This window comes from Mesocricetus auratus, unplaced genomic scaffold, assembly GCF_017639785.1.
Source record: "Mesocricetus auratus isolate SY011 unplaced genomic scaffold, BCM_Maur_2.0 Super-Scaffold_100027, whole genome shotgun sequence".
Classification (NCBI taxonomy): domain Eukaryota; kingdom Metazoa; phylum Chordata; class Mammalia; order Rodentia; family Cricetidae; genus Mesocricetus; species Mesocricetus auratus.
This window is the reverse complement of record NW_024429208.1, coordinates 19,114,358-19,141,483: the sequence shown is the minus strand read 5'-3', so window position 1 is coordinate 19,141,483 and position 27,126 is coordinate 19,114,358. Positions and strand designations below refer to the sequence as shown.

The following is a 27,126-nucleotide window of genomic DNA, read 5'->3' as shown; positions in this document are numbered from 1 at the left end:
ATGGGGGAAGTCCTGTGTATATGTCAATAAAGCACCGTTGGCCAATAGGGAAGCAAGATAGGTGGGACTAGGAGTCGAGGAGGACTCTGGGTAGGAGAAACACAGGGAGTCAAGATGTAACTGCCATGGGGATAAGAAGTTCGGAACTATTATCTGGTAAGAGAAATACTTAGATTAACAATTATGGGGTAAATACTTAAGTCAGATTTAGCCAGTAAGAAACAAGCAAGACCAACAGCATCATAATTAATATAGCTTCCTGTGTGTTTATTTGGGACTGATGCGGCTCTGGAACCAGGCTGGCAGGAAGGCTTCCCTTTACAATGACTCTTATAGAAAACCCAAGTTCAGTTGACAGCACTTGCATACTGGTGCACGGACATCTGTAACTCCACTTGCAGGGGACGTAGTACCCTGTTCTGGCCTCCACAGGTGCTAGACATGCACATGTTTCACATAACTGAAAGCAGAAAAACACTCATATAGGCAAAGTTAAAATGAATCTTTAAAAATTATGTGTAATCATGGGTAAATTGCATGTTTATGTACATACATTCCAGGTACAGTGTTTAAATCAAGTTAGGTATATCTATTTCCTCAAGCATTTATGAGTTGTTTAACATGAATATTCTAGATATAAGCAGACAGAAGAAAAGTATTTGATTTGACCTATGAGAATTTATATCAGCTTGACATTAAATCCATATCAAACCACAACACTATGGATATTGATTTTGTGCATTTTAAATATCTTCATTCATCTCATTTTTTTCTGATCCTTTTTTTCCTCCTTGCCTTCTTTGTAGAAATCATCTCAATTCCCTATCTCATAGTTCATTCCTCACCCTCCTATAAATGAAACCACAGAGAGTTTAATAATCTTCAGGAGATCTAGGGGCAGGCTGACCACTGTCTGCAAACTCCAGCTAAAAAATAAAATACAAAATCGGGTATATTAAAAGAGTGAGTAATTGAGCAAACCAGACAGCAATGACAACAGGTGCATAGTAGGCTCCCAACTTTTAAACTGAAGTATAAATCCCAATTTTAAGGACCATGTGGGGTTAGTGATTTAATCATAGATTACAGAAAATATATCCACAGCACAAAAAGAAATTAGAGAATTTTAAAGGCCAATTTCAGATGAAAATGAGATCCATTATTCTCTTTTCTGATGTTTTTCTTTTCATATTTTCCATTTTCAAGCCCTTTATCTATATGCTTACATTCTTTAAAATACCATATGTTGGTATTTTAAAAAATTATTGCTAAGATGAACCAAATAATGCCAAGATGGTGAACACTGTAGACTAGGTCTCATGAAAGTAACACAAACTTGTTTAGATTTTTGAAACCCAAACATTTATGAGAAAATCCTTCCTCTAAAACTATAGTCTTGTGTCTGGCATCATATGAACCTATTCCTACAGTAGAAAACAAAACAAAATAGCATTCTTCATGGAGAAAGAACGGAGAAGTGATGAATCCTCCTAGGGAAATAGCAATCAAATTCCCTCTGTGTCCAAGACTTATAAGGGAATGTTTGGACTGGTTCTAAAACAATAAATACCCCCAATTATATGTATACAATAAATATATTTGTCACAGAAGAGTAGATGATTTAAGTAAAACAAAAATAAGATAAAAAATTAAACAAATAGAAACCTTAGATACTGTTAAAAATCCAGATATGGGATTTAAAAATATGGTAGGTGGGTTGCTGTTAGCAAATTATACTGCAGTTGAAGATATTCCAGAGTGAACATTAAGGTGCTGTTGATTGCAAATCCTCCTTAATGGCGACAATAAGAGCAACACCCAACTATAAAGTCAAAACAATGAAGAGAAATGAGATAATGGGGGATTTCATTTTTTTTTTCCTCCGTAAGAGTCTGCATGAATCTGGAAAATTCACTTAATGTCTGAGGATCTCATTCAGGTTATCTGCAGGATGAGACTTAAACTGGAAGGATTCCAGACTCATTCAAACCATCATTTATTAAATGAAGATATGTTTCCCACAAAAGATTATTTGAAATGTTGAAAGATCAATTTATTAAATGTCTTTCTATGTAAAGTGGTGGATTCTTACCAGAATGGTATTAACATCATTCTGTGAAAGTTAATGTTGATGAGTTGACCAGATTACATAGCAACAATTAATAAAATAAACAGAGACATCATTATTTCTTATAAAGGTCTATTTTCATCATCATATATTCTTTGTATACGTTTACAAGTTCTATTCTCTGTCATATTTTCCCAAATATGTGGTATCTGTCAGAAAAAACAAAAAACAAAACAAAAACAAAAAATATTCCTTTAATTGGGAAGGATCTCTTTGCTCTCCATTAACAGAAGTATCATAATAATTTTTAATAATTGCCTTTGGAATTAATATTGAGAATTAGTCAAATGTTCATAGTTAAATGTATATGTATAAGGATATGTTTTCTTTGAATTGTATTAAAATAAGCCAATTAATATATCTTATACATTTAAAAACAAACTTACAATCTCTTGTCAGAATTGAGAACAAAATTCCTGTTATTTTGAAATAAAAATATTAAAATGAATGATGACGGATAACTCAGAGCAAGTTCTCACCTTATTTGCTGTTTACTGAAATATTTACATGGTAAGTTTACAGAAACTACAATTTCATTATGTACAAATAAAAACACTGCAAGAAGAAAGGATTGCATTACATTTCTAGTTCATTTTCTATAGCAAGTGTGTGAAATCATGACTTCAATCCTGCCCTTTCCAACTCTAAATAAACCTCGAATCTTTCAACATACTATTGTTGCTTTAATGACAGGAGTTGTAAAGATGTGTTTTTGAAAAAGGCAATTTATATGTAATCTGAGATGCCTTTCCCTACAAAAACATGGCCATTTATGCATAGACTTACAGCTTCCCAAAATGTAGAAAATAAGTGAGGGCTGTGTTCCCAGCCTTCATAAGACATTTACACTCCTCTATTTAAGACTTGGATAACACAGCAGAGGAGGGTGAGGGAAGTATGTAAGAGAATGAAGACAGTGAAGGATTACAGATGCTATTCTCTAGAGTTGATAGAATTATTGTGATTATTAACTCACAACTATAGTTACTTGTACTGAACTAACACAGGGCCAGCCTTATTAACACTAAAACAAGATGGGGAAGAAATTCACGGTTTCATAGTCCCTGGCCCCTTTCTGTTTACTCCCTGTCAATGATGATGTGACCAACTTCTACCCCATGCTCCAGTCACAATGGTGTTCTGCCTCACCATATAAGGTTCCAGAAAGATGAAGTCAAGTGACCATGGAGCCAATTCTTTGAATATATAATATTATTATCATTCCTTCTTGCCAGAGCTAGTGGTCAGCTGTCAAGTTACCCAATCCAGTGTCACCTCGGAAGTTAGAACCTCAATGGGGTACTGCCTATATCAGAGTGGCTGTGGAATACTCATGGGGCATTTTTACTGTTAATTAATGGCAGTGCTACCTTTGAGTTGGAAGGTCTGCATTTATAAAAAGACAACTGGTCATTCCAGTCAGGAGTGTTCATCCATGATTTCTGTTCCAGGTTCTTGCCTTGAGTTTGCTTGATGATAGGCTGTAACCACTTATCTCCCAAGCTGCTTTTGTTCACAGACAGGTATAGTAGAACAAGCTCACGAATTGTATTCTCCTCTAACTTAAAAGGTGACAGTGAGGAGCAGTAACTAATGAAGACAGTTTTCCTTAGTTTCATGTCCCTGATTTTAAAATAACACAGAAAGTAGTGGTAAATAACATACATGATACTATTCTTAGGATGTTAAAAAAGGTTTTGAACAATGAAAGAAAAAGTTCAATAGTTTGAATAAAATACAGACCTGACTGACAATGAACAAAGTCACTTTTCAAACAGTGAAATTAATTCTCATTCTACTCTTGGGAACTGTTAAAGTTTGCTAGAAAGACTAGTGAGTTGTTCCTCAGTGAATGAGCACAGTATGGACAGGATTTCACTGAATGAACATATTGCCAATCATGGAATCTGCAAGTGTTGAGTAATTAAATAAAAGGGGTAAATTATATAAAAATGATGACCAGTGAAGATTATATGAAGGGCAGTCATTGAGACAGATAGTGATATACCTGACCAAATTCCTTAAAGACAAAAGAGTCATTTATTGAATATTGAATATTGAAGAGTACTGTTTGTACTAGCTTCCTGCCGCTGCAGCAGAATATCTGATAAAAACAAATTGAGAGAGGGAAAATTTATTTTGGCTCATTGTTTCAGAGGTTTTAGTCCACAGTTGGTTGGCACCATTTGCCATAGGCTAATAGCAAGATAGACCAGATTGTTGGGGAGGATGTTTAATACCAAAGATGGCCTAATGGTGGAAAGGATGCAAAGAGAGAGAACAACCAAGAAATCATATCCACAGAAGGCATAGCCCTAGTGATATATCTCCTCAAGTTAAGAGTCCTCTGAAAAATCTCTCACCCTCATAATGCCACTGGGCTCCAAATTCATCATCCATAAACCATTGATTATGCCAAATGTTCAAGAACCAAATCACCTAAACTTCACTTCTGAACATGACTGCACTATGAGCCAATGCTGCGCCACAAAAGCCTTTTAGATGTCTTCATATCGAAGCCATAACAGTGTTGTTGCATGGTTAGTACCACTCAAAAGAAATTTTAGAGAAGTGAGATATAAAATGCTACTTCTATTTCATGAAGTTATTTAACCACACTGTCAGCAAAGAAACATTTCATTTTCATGAGAAACAGCGTGACTCAATTTCTCCTTCATTCCCAACATGGTTTTCATGAAATAAAGTTACTCTATATTAGATATACTACTCTATATTTCAAATGACAGACAGAGGCTCCCAGTCACAAGGAATAGAGTCAAAAATATCTTAACAAGAACTTTAAAACCTAGCTGTTAAAAATGCTCATGGGGTGCTCAAAATTATAATTAATTTACTAGTGAGGAAAAATCATGCCAGAGTAAGACATGAGCAGTTCACCTTTGTGTATTAGAGTCTATTCAAACACTGAGCACATCTATACCTAAAATTTCATGTTATATTCTTTCATGAATAAAGAATTGCTATAGCTAAGCTGTAGATAACATTTTTTCAGCTTTGGAGGGCATTTTCCCCTTCAAGTGCTCTTATTGGGGGGGGGGGAATTAGAGGCTGGGATAACAGAAAAACACGAGAGGACCTAGGTTTGATCATCAGCATCTGTGTAAAAAAAACAGTCAGGGTTTGTAAACCCAGCACTGGGAATATGGAGAGAAGTGATGGTCCTGGGGTTTGATAGACAACTCCTTTACCTAATCGGTGAGCTGCAGGTTCAAGGAAATACCCTGTCTCAAAGATGAAAAATGAAAAGGATTAAGGAAAAACATATGAAATTTATTTCTACTCCCCACACGTGCGCACTCACACATGTGCACATGCTCACACACATACATGTGCAGCTGTACATGAACACACACATACATGCACATACAAGAAAGAATTTATTTCTTATGCTGCTTTATTATTCTGTGAAAGCAACCTGAAACTTAATAGAGCCAAGTAAAATCTGGTAGAACAAACATTGCATCTATTCAATTCTAAATTCTATCACAAATAGCCAATGATTTCCATCCTGAAACAGAATTTATTCCAAACTTGCTATTATCTAATGAATGTATGATTTATTAATGGTTGACAGCAAAGCAAATGGTAATGAAGTTGAACGAATTTTAATAGTATCTGACAAAGTTTCGAGACTTAAGACATAAAATCACATTCCCGAAAAAAATGAACTGTCCTCATTTGCATTCAAAATGTCCTCTTTGAAACTCAAATATGAACTGAGGAATGGGAGAGTTTTATAATGATACTAAAAATGTTCTTAGAAATTCTTAGGAGGTTACTGGCAGGAAGGGCCAGGAGATGGACTAATCAAAAGGGGAACATCTTAGATAAGTGTTTAAAAAACATATTTGTCCCTCTTTGGATGGTCATAAGATAGAAATTCAGATCAAAAACAGGAATGCTATTGATAGTCAAATCCTATGTCCTGACCATTGTAAGCCATTTACTATAAAAAGTATGGCTTGCTGTATTGATATGAGAGCTGCAGAAGTTCTGTCTAGATCCCTGGGATTGCCACTATTATTAGTATATGTCCACGTTATTGTATTTGTGGCCTACTTCCTGTTTGTATGATTGTTTTTCAACACTTACTGAACCACAGTATATAATTAGTAATTGAAGTAAAGGTTTTTTGGGGGTTGGAAATACAGTATATGACATATAAGTTATTTTATCCTATTTACGTATTTTCTCAGCACTTTATGTAAAATTGTGCTAACATTCACAGCAACATGACAGTGTACCTTTAACTAATGTTATACAGTCATGGATAAAACACAATTTAAACTGTGGCCTTCAAGAAATATGCCAAAGCCGGGTGTTGGTGGCACACGCCTTTAATCCCAGCAATCGGGAGGCAGAGACAGGCGGATCTCTGTGAGTTCGAGACCAGCCTGGTCTACAGAGCAAGTTCCAGGACAGGCTCCAAAACAATACAGAGAAACCCTGTCTTGAAAAAAAAAAACAAACAAATAAATAAATAAATAAGAAATATGCCAAAGAGGGATTTGGCACCTTTTCACATTAATAAATACATCTTGAAAATAACTCCTGGAAGGTTGATGTCCTCAAATCAATATCTTCCTTTTGATCTTCTTTATATCGGAGATAGAACACTGTTGACAACATTTGTATATAGGCAACCACATGGATCATCTAGCTGTTTGTGATAGCTCAACAGGATTTCATAATACTTATACCCAGTCTGGTACTGTTCACAGATTGACATTATGCAGAAGGATAGGATTATTCTGTATATTTATAATACATACTCTTAACAACTCATGAAAAATTCCAAAGTAAAATATTTTTAAATTAAGACAATTATATTTATTGTTTTCCCTTCTCCAAATTTCTTATGATAAAGATGCAAAATGCATAACCCAAGATAAACAGATTTTAAGAAAGGAAAATGAGATCTATTTCATTTGTTTTACATACTCATTTTCATCTCAATTGTGGCTAAAATTTAATGTGATTTGTAATGAGTTGAAAAGATTCCTATCACAAAAATGGAGAACATCTGGCAAATGAAAGAAAAGCAAGACTTTTAAAGCGAGTAAATATAATTTACTTTGCACAGAGGAGAGAACAGGAGAATATTCAGTAACATTCTCTCAGGATTCGCAGTGCAAGTGTCACAATTGTCTCTCAGTATCTTCCAAAAGCCTGTACTGCATGCGCTGAAGGACATGACTTTATGGTACACAGTTGAGTAGAAAGAGACAAGTGAAACGTGTAAGACTCTCAGAATATGAAATAATTATTCATGAGTTTAACACTCAGAAAGTATTATATAAAACAATATCTTTCCTACATCTCACTTAAATGAGAAAAAAATGACAAGATACCTATACAGTGGTGTCATCCCTTCTTTCCCGTCACTCTTTGCTTCTTTTCTTCCTCCATTTCTTTTTTCTTACTTCTTTCTTTCTGTCTGTCTGTCTGTCTATGTTTCCTTTGTTCCTTCATTACTCATTTGGATACCCAGAATGCATGAAAACAAAACAGCTTGGAGGCACATTTGCTAACAGCAAAATGGAGACAGAGAAGAGAAGGGTGGATTCCTTATACATCCTACTAGCCTGCATCGCATACTGGCTGAGCTACTTTTGCCTTGTTGCTGTTCATTCAAGTCAATGAGAGAAAACTTATCAATAGTACCATAGCTCTGAGACATGAAAACACTGACTGATGTTGTCTCAAAAGTAGATAAAGAGATAGATGATCATTTGGGCCATAATGGCTAAACCATAGAAACAGAGTAACAGAACAATTTGTGCCTTGCTCCTAGAATAAAGGGTTCATGTGCATCCCAGGGGATATCTGGGATTGCTGGAGATGTTTTTGGTTGTTATAAATGAAGAGCTAATACTATCATCTTGTGAATATACCCATTAATAGCTACTAAGCCCAGCTAATCTATATAGGACAGAAAGTGGTAAACACTGTAGGAAAGAGATGTGACAAGAAGGGATAGCAATCCTAACCAGCATAATGGACCCATTTTTAATGGATAACATAAAGAAAACTTGTACTAATATGCTTACATGTTCATTTTTCTCATTCAATCATATTTTCATTAATCACATGAAAGATATAGAGAGTATTAAAGCACAGTTTCATGGCAATGAGCAAGGAAGGCTGCATTCAGATAACTATCATTTTCCCAGAAAAGATCCAGACATGAACAACACATTGTAGGTACTCCTGAGATTAGTTATATAATCAAATAGTTTTTTCTAACCATCTCACATGAAAGAGAGGATGAAGGGGGAGGAGGAGGAGGAGGAGGAGGAGGAGGAGGAGGAGGAGGAGAAGAGGAAGAGGAGAAGGAGGAGAAGAAGAAAATTATTTCAGGCAATCTAAAACTAGGGCAACTGAAACCCTTCAAGTATTTCCCCTTTTGTACATTTTTATGTATTTAATATTTGGTTTTAGATAGAGGACAATAAAACTGGGGAAGTTGGATGAATCATCAGCATTTACAGAGGAAACTGAAAAGTATTAGTAAAGCAGAATTATTTAAAGTTAGCTCATTTTCTCTCTTTCTCACTGCTTATGAATCATTTCCGTGTTAAATAAAACAAGATCTTTCAAGCATGGCCATCAGCAGTTTTACCACCATCACGATAAAAAAGGTTTTAGTCAAGTATAAAAAAAACTTAAATGTTTGTACTGATTGACACTTTATATTAGTCATGAACTCTGATGACTTCAGGGTAATGCCAGATAGTCAAAGGGCTGAATCCGAGTCATTCACAAATAAACACTTCATTTAATCACAAATGCTTATGCCTCATTTACTGGGCTTTCATTTTGGTTTTCTCTGCATAGAGTGCTTTTCATTCAAAATCCCCTTTGCCCTAAATTCAAATATACTTTATACTTGAAACGAACAAAGCAAACACTAAAAACTTTGGTTTTCAATTTAAAGATCAGTGCTTATTAAAGTATCAATGGGGATTTAGTAATGTCTGTAACAACTATATCCTCATTATGGAAAATTAATGATTTTGGGTTTTTTGTAGTGAGTAAAAACATTAGTTATATTGTAAGAGATAGACTTGAAGTTATATTAATCATATCAATACATGACAAATAGATATGTGGATAGCCACCAGTATGGTTATTCTGCATAACAAATTGAAAGACAATTATTAGGGAGACATTAGTATGTAAGTACAGATGCCAGAAATGATCTGACTTCTCATTTAGCAGTGCACAGCATGGTTATGTTGCTATAAGAGTGTTTACTTCACAAAGACAGAAATTGAAATAAACTTGGCTTTCTCTAACCCCACAGTTTCTGGGGTGTTTAGAAAGCCCTATCAGAAAATAAGTGAAGCTTTAGGACCTTTGAAAAGACAGTAGGACTATAAATTAGAGTACCTGCCAGGGTGGCTGAATAGTAGCCAGAGTATGATCTGGAAAACCAACTAAAAGTTCTTGTTTGCAAACATTGAAATATCTCTTACCCTTCACCAACAGTGAGGGACAAGTCAAGCATCCTGAATATAGCACCTCCCATCTCATCATAGGAATAAATATACAGCCTCCTCACTCCTGATCAAGGACAAAGGACTACAATTTAGCATCCTGACCAGAGTAGGGATCCATCATTCAAAATTTTTGATAATAATTAACTGTTGTAAGAAGTTATGAATAAAAGTGTCTAATAATTCAAAACAATAAGAAAAAGTACATTAATAAAGATACTTAGTGAATATATGTCTCAGTCATTAAACAGTAAGAAGTTTAATTATGTTAATAAGTAGGACCTTCTGGATCTAGATCTGATACTGTATCCAAAAATTCAGGATACTTATTTTCATTTTCAAGCACATACAGAGCATTTTTTTTCTAATATGTGTCTGTAGCTGCTATAAAAGAAAGACAATTCATCTCAATAACTACCATCCTATTTGAGAAAGAGTGTAGAATATTATATAAATAGATCAAAGCATTGTGGGATTGGAGGCAATGTATAGTGAGAAACAAGCCATTGTAACTGATCAAAGAAAAGAACATATGATGTCCATCAGCCCCTTAGTAAACTAGACGAGTGGGCTGGCTTGGTCACTAAGATGTAGTTTCCTAAATCACTCCATATTACTGTAAATACATAGCTTCCTGAGCTACTACACATGCCAACTGAGTAAAACTGAAATTGGATTGGAAAATACTAACAAAGAAAAAGTAAAATATCTCTCTCAAGTATATGAACAAAGAAATCCATATATATATATATGTATATATATTCAGAATAATCAGCATAGCAGTAAGGAAATTGAGTAAATAATAAAGTAAAAAATGAATAAAATACATTAAAAGTAATCTTATATTCTAAAATGTAAATAGAGGTTTGTACAAAAGTACTGATTCCTCTGATGACAGAAAGTGAGCCAGGTACTCTCTTGTGAAGGCAGAAAGGGAAAACTGCTGAGAAGCCTCTGTAGTCGATGTCCGAGAGAGTCAGCTTTCTAAGAGTATTTTCCTCTCTGCTGAACTCAAACATTTTCCTCTACTATTCAGGGATGTAATCAGTCTATGGTAATAAAAAAGTTTAGTTAAAAAAGATTTCTCCTACAAGATTGAGACATTTTACACCAAAAATGGATGAAATGGAACATATTTAGCTAATAATGAATTATTAAATTCATAGTATCTTAAGCTTTAACTAAAATAATGAACATTGCTAACGACCATCATTGTACCCCAGAGTGTAGATGACATAGTTCAATAAGATTTAAAGCAGTTAAGCAGGTGGGTCACAGTGAAAGCGCTATCAAGTTTCCAAATGAAACAAACAGAAACAATACACACATTAAGGAAGTGATCAATATGATCTATGAAACATCACTTATAAAAGTCCAAATCTTCACCTCACTAGACCTCAAGATCAACTGCTATTTATATTCATTCAGAGATAGTGGGAGCATGTTAAATGATGTGTGAATTACAGTGGACAAATTCCTTTACACACACACACACACACATACACACACATATATAAGAATAGTATACATATTAAACATAATATATTATACATAGTATTATATACAAATATAAAAATGAATTACATTACACCTTCACAAATATATTGCAAAGGGGAAACTGGAAAACAAAGACTGGAGTTTAAAGGATTTTCTCAATCCTGAACAACATAGTACACCATATGAGTATCATATCCTTTTTTTCCCCCTGATACAGGGTTTTTCTGTGTAACTACTCTGGCTGTCCTAGAACTCACTCTGTAGCCCAGTTTTCCCTTAAAATCACACAGAGATTCACCTGCCTCTCCCTCCCAAGTACAGGGATTAAATGTATGCACCACATGGTATCATGTTCTTAAATTCTCATTTTAGCAAAATAGGTATAAAAGAAAAATGAAAACCTCACCCTCATCCGGGACTCTTGGGGGAGGGTCTAGGTCCTGCCCTGGATGAAATGACAGACTATGGACACCCCCGTGGAGGTCCTTAACCTCCCTGGTGAAACAAGGGAGTATGGGGGGGGTGGTTGGAGGGAGGGATTGGGAAGAGGGGAGGGAAAAGGAGAGGGACCTGGAATTGACATGTGAAGCAGCCTTATTTCTAATTTAAATTTAAATTTAAAAATAAAAATTAAAAAAGAGAAGGACAAAAAAATGAACACCTCAGAAACCATAGATATTGAGTGTAAATTTGTGTGTATCAAGGAGTTATTACATCAGGTAAGAGCTACTCCTGCAAGGGACCTGGGTTTGATCCCTGCTTGTAACTCCATTTTGAGGGGCTCTGGCCTCTGAGGGCAATGCACGCATACGGGCATCTGTATACAGATATACATGCAGGCAATACACTAATGTGCATAAGATAAAATACATACATATTTTTAAAAAGAAGTCATTATTTACAAAATGGAGAAATGGCCTAACAGTTAAAGACACTTACTGCTCTTTCAGATGGTCAGTTATTTTCCTTCACCTACATCAAACATTTCATGTCTTCTTATTAACCCCAGCTCCAGAGACCACAATGCATGATTCCTGACTCTGGGGGCACTCACACATGCCACTGAATTCACACAGAGACACTAATAAGTAAAAATAAAATATTGGTAAGCTGTTATTTAGAAAGGTAGATATGATGCATTATATGTTTCCAAAATCAGCCGATTTTATTGACAATTACTATCATATCTGTGGATATAATTTTATGGTATATGAATATCTATAGAGTGGGGATACATACCAAAAAAACTGATCATGAATTGGTCTTAAATCATACTATACATTGTGTGCATGTCAAGACGACACCACAGGAAACAATATAGACTAAAGTTCACACATAAAATATGTACTTGTATCTAGAGTATTCATACTGAAATTTCAGAAAAAGAATGCCAAACAAATTTCAGAGAATACAAAAAATTGATGTACGTTAGTTGTTAATGAACTAAAATGGAGGGATACAATAAAGAGACTAATTACGTCTCAGAAAAATTAAATTGATATAATAGGGCTCTATGAACACTTCAAGCCAAAAGCAAGAAAAGTTGCAAATGACAAAAATTCATGTCACAAGTTAAAGTGTTAGAAGATAAACGAAGGTGTTAGAACAGAATCTACACATTGCACAGTAAAAGGAATGTAAAAGCATTCCCACAATTTTGTATTAAAATACACTCAATTAGTTTAAATGGATAATTTTCAAGAGAAATAAAAACCTATTAATTATGACACATGAAAGAAAAGCTCAAGAGACCCATTTGTTAAACACTGAATTAATAATTTCAAATCTTTCTCAAACTTTGGTGAAGAACAGCATCAATTACTCAAAATATTTTACAGTCAATATTACTTAAGTTTCCCACAGGCAATTAAGACTTGGGTAAAGTGACTACCTTGTGTTTAATCTTTATGAATATCAAATAAAATGCATTAAATACAGACTATAAAAGAAAGCATCTTCAACAAATGGTGCTGGTAGAACTGGATGCTGGCATGTAGAAGACTGCAGATAGATCCATGTCTATCACCATGCAAAAATTTAATTCCAAATGGATCAAAGACCTCAACATAAATCCAGCCACACCGAACCTCTTAGAAGAGAAAGTGGGAGATACCCTTTAACGAATTGGTACAGGAGACTGCTTCCTGAATATAACACCAGTAGCACAGATACTGAGATGGACAATTAATTAATGGGACCTCCTGAAACTGAGAAGCTTCTGTAAGGCAAAGGACACAGTCAACAAGACAAAAAGGCAGTCCACAGAATGGGGAAAGATATTCACTAACCCCACATCTACAGAGGGCTAATCTCCAAAATTTACAAAGAACTCAAGAAGCAAATCTCCAAAACACCAAAGGAGCCAACTAAAAAATGGGCTACAGAACTAAATAGAGAATTCTCAGTAGAGGAGTCTAAAATGACTGCGAAGCACTTGAGAAAGTATTCAATATCCCTAGCCATCAGGGAAATGCAAATCAAAACAATACTGATATACCATATTACTCCTGTCAGAATGGCTAAAATCAAAAACACCAATGACAGTTTGTGCTGGAGAGGATATGGAGAAAGGGGAATACTCCTCTATTGCTGGTTGGAGTGCCAATTCGAACAGTCACTTTACAAATAAGTACGGAGATTCCTCAGGAAAATGGGAATCAGTTTATCACAAGACCAAGCGATTCCACTCTTAGGCATATACCAAAAAGATGGAGGCTCATACAACAAGGATGTCTGTTCCACTGTACTCATAGCAGCATTATTTGTAATAGTCAGAACCTGGAAGCAACCTAGATGCCCATCAACTGAAGAATAGATAGAGAAAATATGGTACATTTACACAATGGAGCACTATTCAGCAGAAAAAACAATGGAATATTGAAATTTGCAGGCAAATGGACAAAACTAGAATAAACCACCATGAGTGAGGTAACCAAGTCACAAAAAGACATACATGGTATGTACCCACTCATATATGGATTTTAGACATGGATCAGGACAGTGCCAGCCCACGATTCCACTGCCAGAGAGTCTGGGAGACAGGTACAATCCTAAGAGAGATATGCATGGTACCCAAGAAAAAGGATATGAGGCAAGTTCTCCTGAGCAGATTGGGAGCATGGGGGATAGGAGAGGGAGCCAAAAAAGAGAGGGGAGAAGGAAAGGGGAGGGGCAGAAATGGGGGACAAGGAAGGTTGAGTCAGGGGAAGAATAGAGGAGAGCAGGACAAGGAGGGAGTCATTATAGGTTTGAGGAGAGATCAATACTTGTGAGATTTCCAGAGATCTACAAGGATGACACCATCTGGCAAGCTAAGCAATAGTGGAGAGATTACCTTAAACGCCTTGCCCTGAAAATGAGTTCAACTATTTCCTTATATGCCATCCTAGAGCTTTCAACCAATGACTGATAGAAGCAAAGGCAGACACCTACAGCTAAACACTGAACTGAACTCCTGAAACCCAGTGGCAGAGAGGGAGGACTGATGAACAAAGGGGTCAAAACTGGGCTTGTTTAACCCATAGAAACAGATAACCTGAACAAGGAGGAGCTCTTGAACCCTAGACTGATGGCTGGGAGGCAAGCATGGGACTGATCCAGACCCTCCTGAATGTGGGTGTCAGTGAGGAGGCCTATGCAATCTATGGGGCCTTGGGTAGTATATCAGGATTTATCCCTGGCATACAGATGGACTTTGTGTGCCCATCCCACAATAATGGATGCTCTCTCAGCCTGGACTCTTGGGGGGAGGGCCGAGGTCCTGACCTGAATGAAATGACAGACTCTGGAGATCCCCCATGGAGGGCCTCACACTCCCTGGGGAATGGAGTGGGGATTGGGTTGGGGCCTGGGGGGTTGTTGGGATGGCATGGGAAGAGGGGAGGGAGAGGGAGCTGGGATTGTCATGTGAAGCAACCTTGTTTCTAATTTAAATTTTCAAAAAGTTAAATAAAAATTAAAATAATTTGACATTGTCCTCTTGAAATTGAAGCAAAGATCTCTACCTCATCATTCAAGAGCAGACATTGCACTATGCTTTATCTATACATGAAAGATACACAAGTCACGGGACCAGGATATAGAAAGCCTGAGGGACAAGGTGTTGGTCACTAAGCCCAAAGCCCTAAGTTCAATCTTTGGAATTTGCAAGGTTCGAATGACTGAATGGACTCCCACACATTGTCCTCTGCCCTCCAAACACTCACCATTGCACACTTGCATGCATACACACACATACACAATATATACATATGTATGTGTGTGCATGCATACACATAATGTGTAATGAAATATTTAAAGCACACATGTTATAATGATTTCATTAGATGCAAATGAAGCAGTTGGTAAAGACTTCCATGCATTTTCAATAACACAAAACTTGGAAAAACAGGCAGTGTTTTTGGAATGACATCACATCGTTTCACAAGCTGCAGAGCAAAGGCTATGGTGAAACACCCGGAGCTTTCTGTACACAGGAACTTCTCCCAGTCAGGTGAAGGCAGCTACTGTTCAATTCCATCTAGCACATTCCGTTTCCAAATTGCCTCTCCTGCTTCTCGGGCTGTCCTTGCTCCTTTACTTGACTAGATTCACCAGGGACTGATGCTAGAGAGGACTGGCAGATTAAGAACACACAGAGAATAATGCGTGAGCCCAAGGGTGGACCCACTGGAAGAGAGACACATGTCCCAACAAGGCACCTAGCAGAGGAGGTTGTCAGTCTTCTTTATTGGTTATTCCCTGTCCTCTTTTTTCCCCATTTCCTCACACTATTGCCACTTCAGTCCTCATCTCAGTGTCTGCTTCTGAGGGATCCAAACTAATTCATAGCACAACTAGTAAAGATTATTCACATTATTCACATAATAAATTCATACCTAAAAATTACAGCCTTAATATTCAACTATTCCCACCCCCCCCCACCCTTTGCCAGCTTTCTATTAAACATTAGAAAAAAAAACAAAATTCTGAGTATTCTCATTCAATTAGGATAGTAACAATACCCTGTTTTACTACATTATTTTTTAGCTAGGTTCAGGTTATTTATTGTCATAGAAACAAAATTCAGTAGGCAAATTTGAATGGGAGTTTATGCATTTGGTTGATTGATATCAGAAACTATTTCTACCACAAAATTTAAATCAGAGAGGGTTGGAGAGATGGCTAAGAGGTTAAGAGTACTTACTGCTCATCTAGAGGACAATGAGTTTAGTTGCCAGCACCCATGCCAGACAACTCACAACCAACTATGGCTCCAGCTAGATGGGATGAATGGAGTGATGATAGAAAGACAGATAAATAGATGACAATGATGATGATGATGATGATATACAGATAGACAGACAGACAAATAGATGATAGAGATAGAGAGATAATAGATGATAGATATTGAAGACATAAATAGATAGATAGATAGATAGATAGATAGATGATAGATAGATAGACAGACAAACATAGATGTAAAGCGATTTTAAGGGAACAATAAGATTTCCTTAAATGTTTGTGCTCAATCCTCACAGCTTACTGTTTGTTTCTGTCTGAAGCAAAGAATTATGTCCAATATTCAGGAGAAGGAATTCATCCTCACTAGCTCACCAGCTTTCCCTTTGGTATTAGCCTTTTCACAGATGCTTTAGGATTCCTCTCCAGTGAAGCCTTGGAGAATTTGCACTCTGAATGCCAGAAATGGTGATGCCTGCTAATTTGGAGCCCAGTCTGAGTCATCCTCTTAGCAAGAAGTTGTATCTGTATTCTTAATGCTATCAACTCAGAGCAATATTTCCATCCCAGTCTTTTCTATTCCTACATGTATCTCAGAATTCATTTTGAAAGAAGAAGGAAAGGAGTATTATGTATTGAAGCCCTAAAATAATGAAACTTTTAAGAAATATCAAGGAGAATCTGAGCCTTTTACCCTAAAATTTCACACTCTTTTTCAGATTATATGAGTACACATATAGCTCTGTTGTGAATAATATTATACTAAAACTTACCCTTTTAATTTTGAAAGTTCAATTTAAATTCTTATTCAGTGATCAATAGGATTTCTAAGAATCACAATTGTATCTACGTCATTAGCAGTAATTTCTGTCATTTGATTTCTTTATGACAGCAATTATGACTATTGGTGGTAGTATAAACTGGCACAACCACTATGGAAACTAGAGTGAAGGGGCCTTTTAAGAAGGCAGAAATGAAATTACCATGGTACTCTTCTCTACTATTTCCTGGTATTTACTTTGTATTGTATGACAGAGTGGCAGAGTACATGTTCACTCTTATTCATCCAGGTACATTTCTACTGTATACCCAACAGACAGGGAATGGAGTCAGCATAGTTGTCCATTAACTAATAAATGGATAATTAAAATGTATGTGTACATAGTGGAATTTTGTTCAGCTGCAAGAAAATGAATTATAAAATGTAATTGTGAAACTTAATAGGATTGGCTAATACTTCCATACACACACACTCCATCCAAACATGCCTTCTACTCTTGAATCCCTATTTTCACTCTCCCTTTCCCTTAAACATCTCTTTGATTTCTTATTCAAACAAGGTTGACTTATTGGGCTGCTGAAATGCATGGCAATGTGGTGTTTGTCTTCCTGTGTCTGGCTTGAATCAACACAGTGCTCTCTAGCTGCATCAATATTAAGACAAATGGCGAATTGCCTTCCTTTTATGGCTGAGTAGAGCTTTATTGTATAAACACACCACAATTTCTTCATTCATCTGCTGAAGGACATCTGCATCAGTTATTCAATATGGGTATCAAGTGCTGCCATAGTAAACATGATGCGCAAGTATCTTTTTTGGCATAAACTCTTCATCTCTGGATGTACACACAGTGAGGGAATTGCCACACCAGATGGTAGTTCTATTTTTTTTTTTGCTGTGTTGAGAAATCACCACCCAATTTGCTGTGATGGTCACACTAATCTAAATGACCCACCAGCAGTATATATAGTATCCTTTCCTCCATATCCTCACCAGCATTTTTATTTATTTATTGTCTTTTATATGATGTCCAATCAAACTTCAATGGATTTAATTTGCATTTCTCTGATAGTTATTGAAATAGTCTCTTGCATGGGTTTGCTAGTCATTTCTGCACCATTTTGATAACTACTTGCTTAGGTTTTGGACCCATTTTAAAAATGGAATGGCTTTGCCTGTGCTCATTGTTTTCTTTCTTTCTGTTTGTTTCTCTCCTGTTTTCTGCATGTCACATTTACAAATAATCTCCTACATTGTACAAATTGTGCTTAATCCTGCTAATTATGTCTTTCGCTATATTGAAGTAGAATTAATTTTAATTTCTGTATTTGAGGCATGAGTGGTGACTTACCTGCTCCATATTGCCTCCAAACAAACTCAAATTGGTTTCATTACTGATCTAAAATTCATATAATTATATTTCAGGAAATATATTGACATTATACTAGTCATCATAAAAGTGGGGACAAACCTTCCAGAACCTTGTAGTTTAGTCAACACACTATTTACAAATATAAAAGTTGAGCTAGAATTGGAGACACTGTCATTATCTGATTTCCTTAATTTGTTTCTCATTTTTGGAAATCACTAAGTTTGATTTCATTTTTCAATGAAAAAGGCCAAAGGGGGCACAAGTAATTACCGAGACCTTCAAATTTTAATTCCATGAGAACAAAAAACATTCTGCTTGCTTTGAAGGATGAATTTCCTTTAAGAGTGCCATCTGCAAATGTAGCCATACATGCCATCCAGGGAAGCTCCATGCATAGCAGCAATGAAGCCAAGGTTTGCCTTTTGGGAAAAGCAAGCCATTTTAATTTGCTAAAAGTAAGCAGAGGAAACTCTCCAAAACCAGACAAATGGACCCTTCCACACATGTTGCTATCTCACATAAGGATTATCCTATAAATAGTAAACATTTAAAATACCAGACAAGATGGTATGTTTTAATTCCAGAGTTAAACAATGCTTTATAAACACAGCACAGAAATAAAACTCATTAGGAGAAGTGCATCCAAAGTCACTATGAGAACACCCAAATCGCTAGTAATAACAATGCTTCCATTAGTGAGTTGCAAACACCATTAGAAGAAGATACATATCAAATAAACTGTATTTCACAAACATTATTATTAGCTAAGACAAACTAAATGTAGTCATATATACTCTAGTATTAAATAATGAGTTTATATACAGATTTAAATCCAAGCATATCACTGCAGAGACATAGTCATTTCTGTAAACATGTTTCCCCATTACAGAAATGATTTAATTAACATGTCCCACATAAACAGTTTTATATGTGTATATGTGAACATATATACAAATATATTCCTAAATACAACCTGTTTAGTCTTTATAATGTCATGTGTATGTATGATTTTAGGGCTAACCATTTGAAATTGGATAAGAATAATGAAATAGGATACCTTACATTTACAGGGAGCATGGGGAGGGAATATGAGAGAATTCGGAGGAAGGAAAAGGAAGGGAAGGATATTTTAATTATAATATAATGAACTTAGGGAAGGAGACATTGGAAGGGCTTGAGGGAGAAAAGGGAAGGGAAGAATTATGCAATTACATTTTACTATCTATTTTATATTACATATTTTAAAATTACTTATATATTAAAATAACATGATAAAAAGTGTTGCAAGGTTTTAAAATTTTTTTGCAGTGGTGGGAAGCCTTTGTACAACTTAAATTAAGAAAAGTCCTCATCTTGAGACCAATCATGAAGGCTAGACTGTCCTTTCCTTCTAGATGTGTGCACCTGAGTGCCCATGTACCTTATATAATGTCAGGGAACAGTGGATTGTACTGGGGATTCCCAAGCAGTATCCCCAGGATTCTGAGTGGATACCAATACCTGTAAGTTATGTCCATGAATGGGTATCAATCCTGTTGAGAAAAGAGTTAAATGTGATTTTCGATTTTGCTAAGTCTATGACTTCCACAACTCAGGACATTAAGAGCTCTGAGCTGAAGAAGTTTTCAGAGACTGAACCTGTAATAATTCACTTCCTGTAGGTTTTGTCATGGATACCATGTTAATCTCTTTCTAACTTAATTAATCATCAAGGATATAATTGTGCTGATACCTTGCTTATATTCTAACAAATAAAGCTTGCCTGAAGATAAGAAGGCAGGGGTAGTTACTAGCTAACCATAGAGGTCTGGAGGTTTGTACAGATAGATAAAAAGTGAGATGGCTGTGGGGAGAGAGAAGACAGGAACTCTATCTCTTTCAGTCTAAGGATTTCTCAGAGGTAAGAGCTGAAGTGTCTGGCTGCTCTGAATCTCTGATCTTTCAGCTTTCATCCCCTAGTATCTGACTCCAGGTTTTTATTATTAAGATCTATTAGAATTCGTGCTACATATGACGTTGTTAACAGGATAGATTTGGAACATAAGAAAACATAACATCTTCCATGCAATGATTTCTAGGCAATGATATATCCATGTTGTGTGTGTATTAATTTTATGCTTTACATTAAATTATATTTAATGTGTAATTTTTTTTCAACACAGGGTGTCTCTGTAGCATCAGAGCCTGTCCTGGAACTTGGTCTGTAGACCAGGCTGACCACAAACTCACAGAGATCCACCAGCTTTTGCCTCCTGAATGCTGGGATTAAAGGCATGCACCACCACCTCCCAGCCATGTGTACATTTTATAATTAATACATTATATATACACAGAGAGAGCACACTTCACTGCAGTCCTGGCTGACCTGGAACTCATTTTGCTACAGACCTAGCTGCTTAACCTTGCGGGATCCTCCCAGTCTCTGCCTCCATAGTGCTTTCATTACAGGTGTTTAATGCCATCCATGCTAAGAATGCCTGTAAGTAGAACACTACCAGAAGCTGCTTCAACAATTTCTAAACACTTTTCTCTAGAAAAACAAAACTCAGTTCTTTAATCTATGGAAAGAAAGGTTATAAATATAGAACTTGGATTATGTAGAGATGGGTAAATATCATCTGGATACACAATGTTGACATCACAAGGTTCCAAGTAGAAATGCTATTCTGGCTACATCAACAAGCCAAAACTGATGGGGAAAACTTGACAAAAATTTAAGAATAATACCACAGATTTATTTTCACTTTGATTTACACAAATATAAAACACAGATGGGTGTCTTGGAGTTCAGGTATGTATTAAATGTCTGATGATAATAAAAATAAGTTTAATATAGTTACTATCATGGTGATAGTAAAATATGTATCTTTCAAAGAGTTGTGGATCTGACTCCATGAGTATAGAACTTGATTTGCAATTGGGAAGTCCTGAATTTCATATCTGGTGCTACCTAAATCCGATACAGTGACCCATACCTATAGTTCCACAACTTGGATTGTAGAGATAGAAGGACCATAAGTTTAAAGCCATCCTTGGCTACATAGTGACTGGAGACCAGCTGGGATTACCAAAAATCCCATCTCAAACAAAGTAATGATTTAATTGTCTTTTACAGATCCAGTAGAATATGTGGGAAAATAGTATGATGTCAGAAATCATTTCAATGTGTTATTTTAAAATGTGGACAATTAAAATTATAGAAGTGTTAGGATTAGTGGGCTGGAATCAGTCACGGATGAGTGACAGATTCACCAAAGTGTGTCTTAGGTGGCAAGATGCTCAGAGGGTAAAGGTGCTTGCTGTGGAGCCCAATTATTTGAGCTTAATTTCTGAGATCCTCATGGTGAAGGGAGAGGATCAATACTTATGAATTGTCCTCTGAATGTCTAAGACATGCTGTGCATGCAAACACACACACGCACATACACACACACACACACACGCACACACACACGCACACACACTCACAAAATAACTAACTGTTATACCCTTTTTTGTTGCCCCTATCACTACTTTGGCAATGGTACATTTTACTTTCCTGTTTCTGCATGCCATGCAGGATATGTACTTACATCTGAAAATTTGTACCCAAAAGACGCCAATGATGTGACATTTGTCTTTCTAGGTCTGAGTTACGTCATCCAATATGACCTGTTCTAATTCAACGCATTTACATGCAACTTTCGTGACTTCATTTTTCTTTACAGTTGAATAGTATTCCGTAGTATATTTGTACCATGGTCATTATCCATCTGTCAGGTGAAGAACATTTAGATTGTTTCCATTTCTTAACGACCTTGAAAGACCACCAATGAACATGTCTGAGAACGTGGCTGTGGAGTAGAATGTTGCTTGCTAAACATCCCCCTTCACCTAAGGTTCAGAGAACACTGCAGAAGAGAGAAACGATTCTAAGAGCCTGTAGATCAGTTAATTTATGTGAGACTGTTCTCCTTGGAATATCAGAAGTCACAGCCATAATATTTCACAATCACAACTTCCTAAACATGAGCCACAAGAGTATCAACAACAAATACGTTAAGGTGGATGAGGAAAAGCCCTGGAGACCAGCCTCAACCTTATATAAAGAACTATAGGCCATTGAGAAATGCCGAGAGTGGGAGAAAATGTTTCTCTGGGAAGAACACACCAACTAGTTAGTTATACAACACCAACTGTTCAGCCCTAGAAACATACATATAAGATTATACAGACCAAGCAGATTATATGTAGAAACATTTATCTATAAACATGTGTAGCTACATCATATACCTAAACATTATATACATGTACACACACACACACACACACACACACACGTATACAAGTAACAACAACAAAAATATAAGTCATGAATTTTAAAGAGAAAGGAGGGATATGTAGGAAGGTTTAGAGGGAGGAAATGAAAGTGAGACATGATGTAATCTTATTATAATCTCAAAAAAGGAGTCATTTTTAAAATATGAAGTGCAACTTGGTATGCTTTTTCTTTTGACTTATATACAAGTCTCTATAATTAAAAACAAACTGAATAAACACACTCAGGACCATTTGTAAAACTGCTAGCCCAAGTCTTCTATACTGAACCTGGCAGAGGCACAGATGCATCTGGAACACAGCTGTTTTAAATAGGGCCTGGGATTACTACTACAATGCCTTGAAATGTCTCCCATGCTCTCATTTGTCTGAACAACTGGTTCACAGTTTGTGGTGCTGTGTGGAAAGCTTAGGGAACATTTAGGAAGTAGAATCTTAATGAAGGAAATACGCCACTGGTGTTGGGTGTTGAAGGTTTACAGCTATCTCACTCACTCTCTCTCCACTTCCTATGTGCCAGTGACAATGTGGTGAGTCAGCTTCCTACCCTGGCCATCATGAAATTCCTGCCTGCTGCCATACTAGACTCTATACTCCAGAATCTAAATCAAAACAAACTCATCCTTAAAATGATTTTACTCACAGCATTTTATAAGAGCAACAGAAAAGTCACTAATACAAATAGTTATATAAAATGCAAATGTTTTTATTTGCTTTTTAATTATTTAGATATGGATCACATGAAACCTATGTTTGATGAGTCATGCAAGTAATTAAAGAAGCTAGGTATGTTTACATTTCACAGAATTGAAATCTCACTTTGACATTGATGCTTATGATTGTATAAATCAAACAACAAAAAATTTTAAATTTGTATTTTCATGCAATGCAACACTTCTGATAATTATTTTACTTCCTAAAATATCATAATAAAGATTTGAGAAAAATTAGTTTACATTAATCTAAAATATCTAATAGGGAAAAAGAAAATTTAAAGATTCACTTATACAGGTAAACAAATACGCAGAGTTGGAAATTTTAAAGGAAGTAATAACTGAGAATTTGATGGAATGTTTGAGAGAATATAATCATTTTCACACACACCAAACCCAAATTTTAAAATGGCAATTTCATTGCAAGTGCCAGGTATTCTCAAGCTGGACTGTATTCAAATGACCACATACCAAATCGAAATGTGTTGATATCACTGATCTGGAACAGAGTCAGAACATAGTAATGTTGGTTCTCTATACTACCTACCTGCACTGGGAAATATTTTGTTGTGGATAAAACAACTTTCCATTCGGATAAGATTTATGACATGTATTTTAAAAATATTATCCTAGTTAACACAATGAAGCCTCAGAAACCAGTTCAAGACTTCAGAAGGTTGTTTAATGGTTTTGTCTTAATATGCCCCTATTTTTTTCTCCTTAATATTAATCTCCATGTGTTGTCACATAGTATTTAGTAAACATGTGCTTTGTGTATAAACCTCTAATGTGATTTATTAGAATAAGACTAGTTGGACACATCCTCCATAGGCATTTTAAATGAAGCTAAAAATAGATATGCGATCATGAAACCAGGATGTATTTATTGAATGATTGCTGTATGTAAGGCCTTTTTTGATGGGGGAAGTCCTGTGTATATGTCAATAAAGCACTGTTGGCCAATAGGGAAGCAAGATAGGTGGGACTAGGAGTCCACGAGGACTCTGGGAAGGAGAAACACAGGGAGTCAAGATGTAACCACCATAGGGATAAGAAGCCCGGAAACTTCTCCAGTAAGAGTAATACTTAGATTAACAATTATGGGATAAATACTTAAGTCAGAGCTAGCCAGTAAGAAACAAGCAAGGCCAACAGCTTCATAATTAATACAGCATCTTGTGTGTTATTTGGGGATTACAACGCAGCAGAGCCCAGGCGACTGGCGGGGAAAAACCAAGCTGCTGGCAAGGAAAAGGCTTCTCTTTACACTTTTTAAAAATCTTTTTATTTAAATTAGAAACAGGCTTGCTTCACAAGTCAATCCCAGGTCCCTTTCCCTCCTTCCTCCCTTGCCACCCACCAACTCCACTAACCCCACACACAATTCCAACTCCACTCCCCAAGGAGGGTGAGGCACTCCATGGGATATTTCCAAAGTCTGTCATATCATCTGGGTCAGGCCTAGGCCCTCAGCAATTTGTCCAGGATGAGGGGCGCATTGCTCCATGTGGAATAGGCTCCCAAAGTCCATTTGTATGCCAGGGATAAATACTGATCTACTACCAGAGGCCCCATAGATTGCCAAAGGCATCCTCACTGACACCCAAATTTAGGGGGTCTGGATCAGTTCCAGGCTGGACTCTCAGCCATCAGTCTGGGGTCCATTAGCTCCCCCTTGTTCAGGTCAGCTGATTTTGTGGGTTTCACCAGCCTAGTCTTGACCCTTTTGCTCATCACTTCTTCCTCTCTTAAACTGGGTTCCAAGAGTTCAGCTAAGTGTTTAGCTGTGGGTGTCTGCCTCTGCTTTGATCAGCCACTGGATGAAGGCTCTAGGGTGGAATATAAGGTTGTCGTTATTCTCGTTATTGGGGAAGGGAATTTAGGGTAGCCTCTCCACTATTGCTTAGATTGCCAGTTGGTATTATCCTTGTAGATCTATGGAAATCTCCCTGGTGCCAGATCTCTCCTCAAACCTATAATGATTCCTTTATTATGGAATCTGACATTCTGCTCCCCTCTATTCTTCCCCCAACTCAACCTTCCTGCTCCCCCATGTCCTCCTCTCCCTTCATCTTCTCCATGTCCCTTTCTCCCTCTCTTTCTCCCTGATCCCTCTCTCCTTCCCCAATGCTCCTAATCCTCTCAGGAGATCCTGTCCCATTCTCCTTATCTAGGTACCATGTATATCTCTTTTAGGGTCCTCCCTGTTTCTCATAGTCTCTGATGGTAGAATTATAAGCTGGCAATGCCCTGTTCCATGTCTAAGATCCATATATGAGTGAGTACATACCATGTTTGTATTTTTGTGACTGGGTTACATCACTCAGAATGGTTTATTATAGTGCCATCCATTTTCCTACAAATTTCAAGATTCCATTGTTTTTCTGCTGAGTAGTTCTTCATTGTATAAATGTAAAACATTTTCTCTATCCATTCTTCAGTTGAAGTTGCTTTCAGGTTCTGGTTATTTTATTTATTTTTATTTTTAAATTTAAATTAGAAACAAGGTTGTTTCACATGTCAATCCCAGGTCCCTCTACCTTCTCCTCCCCTCCTCGCACACCCTCCCACGAAGCCCTGCCCCAATACCCCCTACTTTCACCAGGGAGGGTGAGGCCCTCCATGGGGGTGCCCATAGTCAGTCATTTAATTCCAAGGCAGAGCCTAGATCCTCCCCCAAGAGTCCATGGTGAGAGTGCATCTCTTGTTGTGAGATGGGCACCCAAAGTCCATTTGTATGCCAGCGATAAATACTGATCTACTACCCAAGGCCCCATAGATTGCCTAGGCCTCCTCACTGACACCCCCATTCAGGGGGTCTTGATCAGTCCCACACTAGATTCTCAGACATCAGTCTGGGATTCAAGAGCTAACCCTTGTTTAGGTCAGCTGTTTCTGGGGAATAAACCAGTCTAATCTTAACCCCTTTGCTCATCAGTCCTCCCTCCCTGTCACTTGGTTCCTGGAGTTCAGCTCAGTGTTTAGCTGTGGGAGTCTGCCTCTGATTCCATCAGTCATTGGATGAAAGTTCTGTTTCCCAGACTCTGTGGCCATGGAATTGTAGGCTGGAACTCCCCAGATCTATGTCTTAAATCCATATATGAGAGAGTACAAACCATGTTTGTCTTTTTGTGACTGGGTTACCTCACTCAGGGTGGTTTCTTCTAGTGCCATCCATTTGCCTGAAAATGTTAGGATTCCATTGGGTTTTTTTCTGCTGAATAGTACTCCATTGTGTAAATGTACCACATATTCTCTATCCACTCTTCAGTTGAGGGGCATCTAGATTGCTTCCAAGTTCTGGCTATTACCAGCTACACTAAACCTCTTAGAAGAGAAAGTGGGTGGTACCCTTGAATGAATTGGTACAGGAGAGCGCTTCCTGAACATAACACCAATAGCACAGACACTGAGGTCAACAATTAATATATGGGACCTCCTGAAACTGAGAAGCTTCTGCAAGGCAAAGGACACAGTCAATAAGACAAAAAGGCAGCCCAAAGAATGGGAAAAGATATTCACTAACCCCATATCTGACAAAGGGCTGATCTCCAAAATTTGCCAAGAACTCAGAAGCA

General features: G+C 36.9%; 1 long non-coding RNA gene across 1 annotated transcript in view; it reads right to left on the bottom strand.

Moving 5' to 3' along the window:
- Window positions 1-253: 253 nt before the first annotated feature.
- The window catches only part of LOC110341015, a 46,708-nt gene continuing 19,835 nt past the window's right edge, over window positions 254-27,126 (bottom strand). Inside the window, exon 3 of the long non-coding RNA XR_002382894.2 lies at window positions 254-460. This is a non-coding gene — a long non-coding RNA (uncharacterized LOC110341015). The remainder of the gene's footprint in view (window positions 461-27,126) is intronic.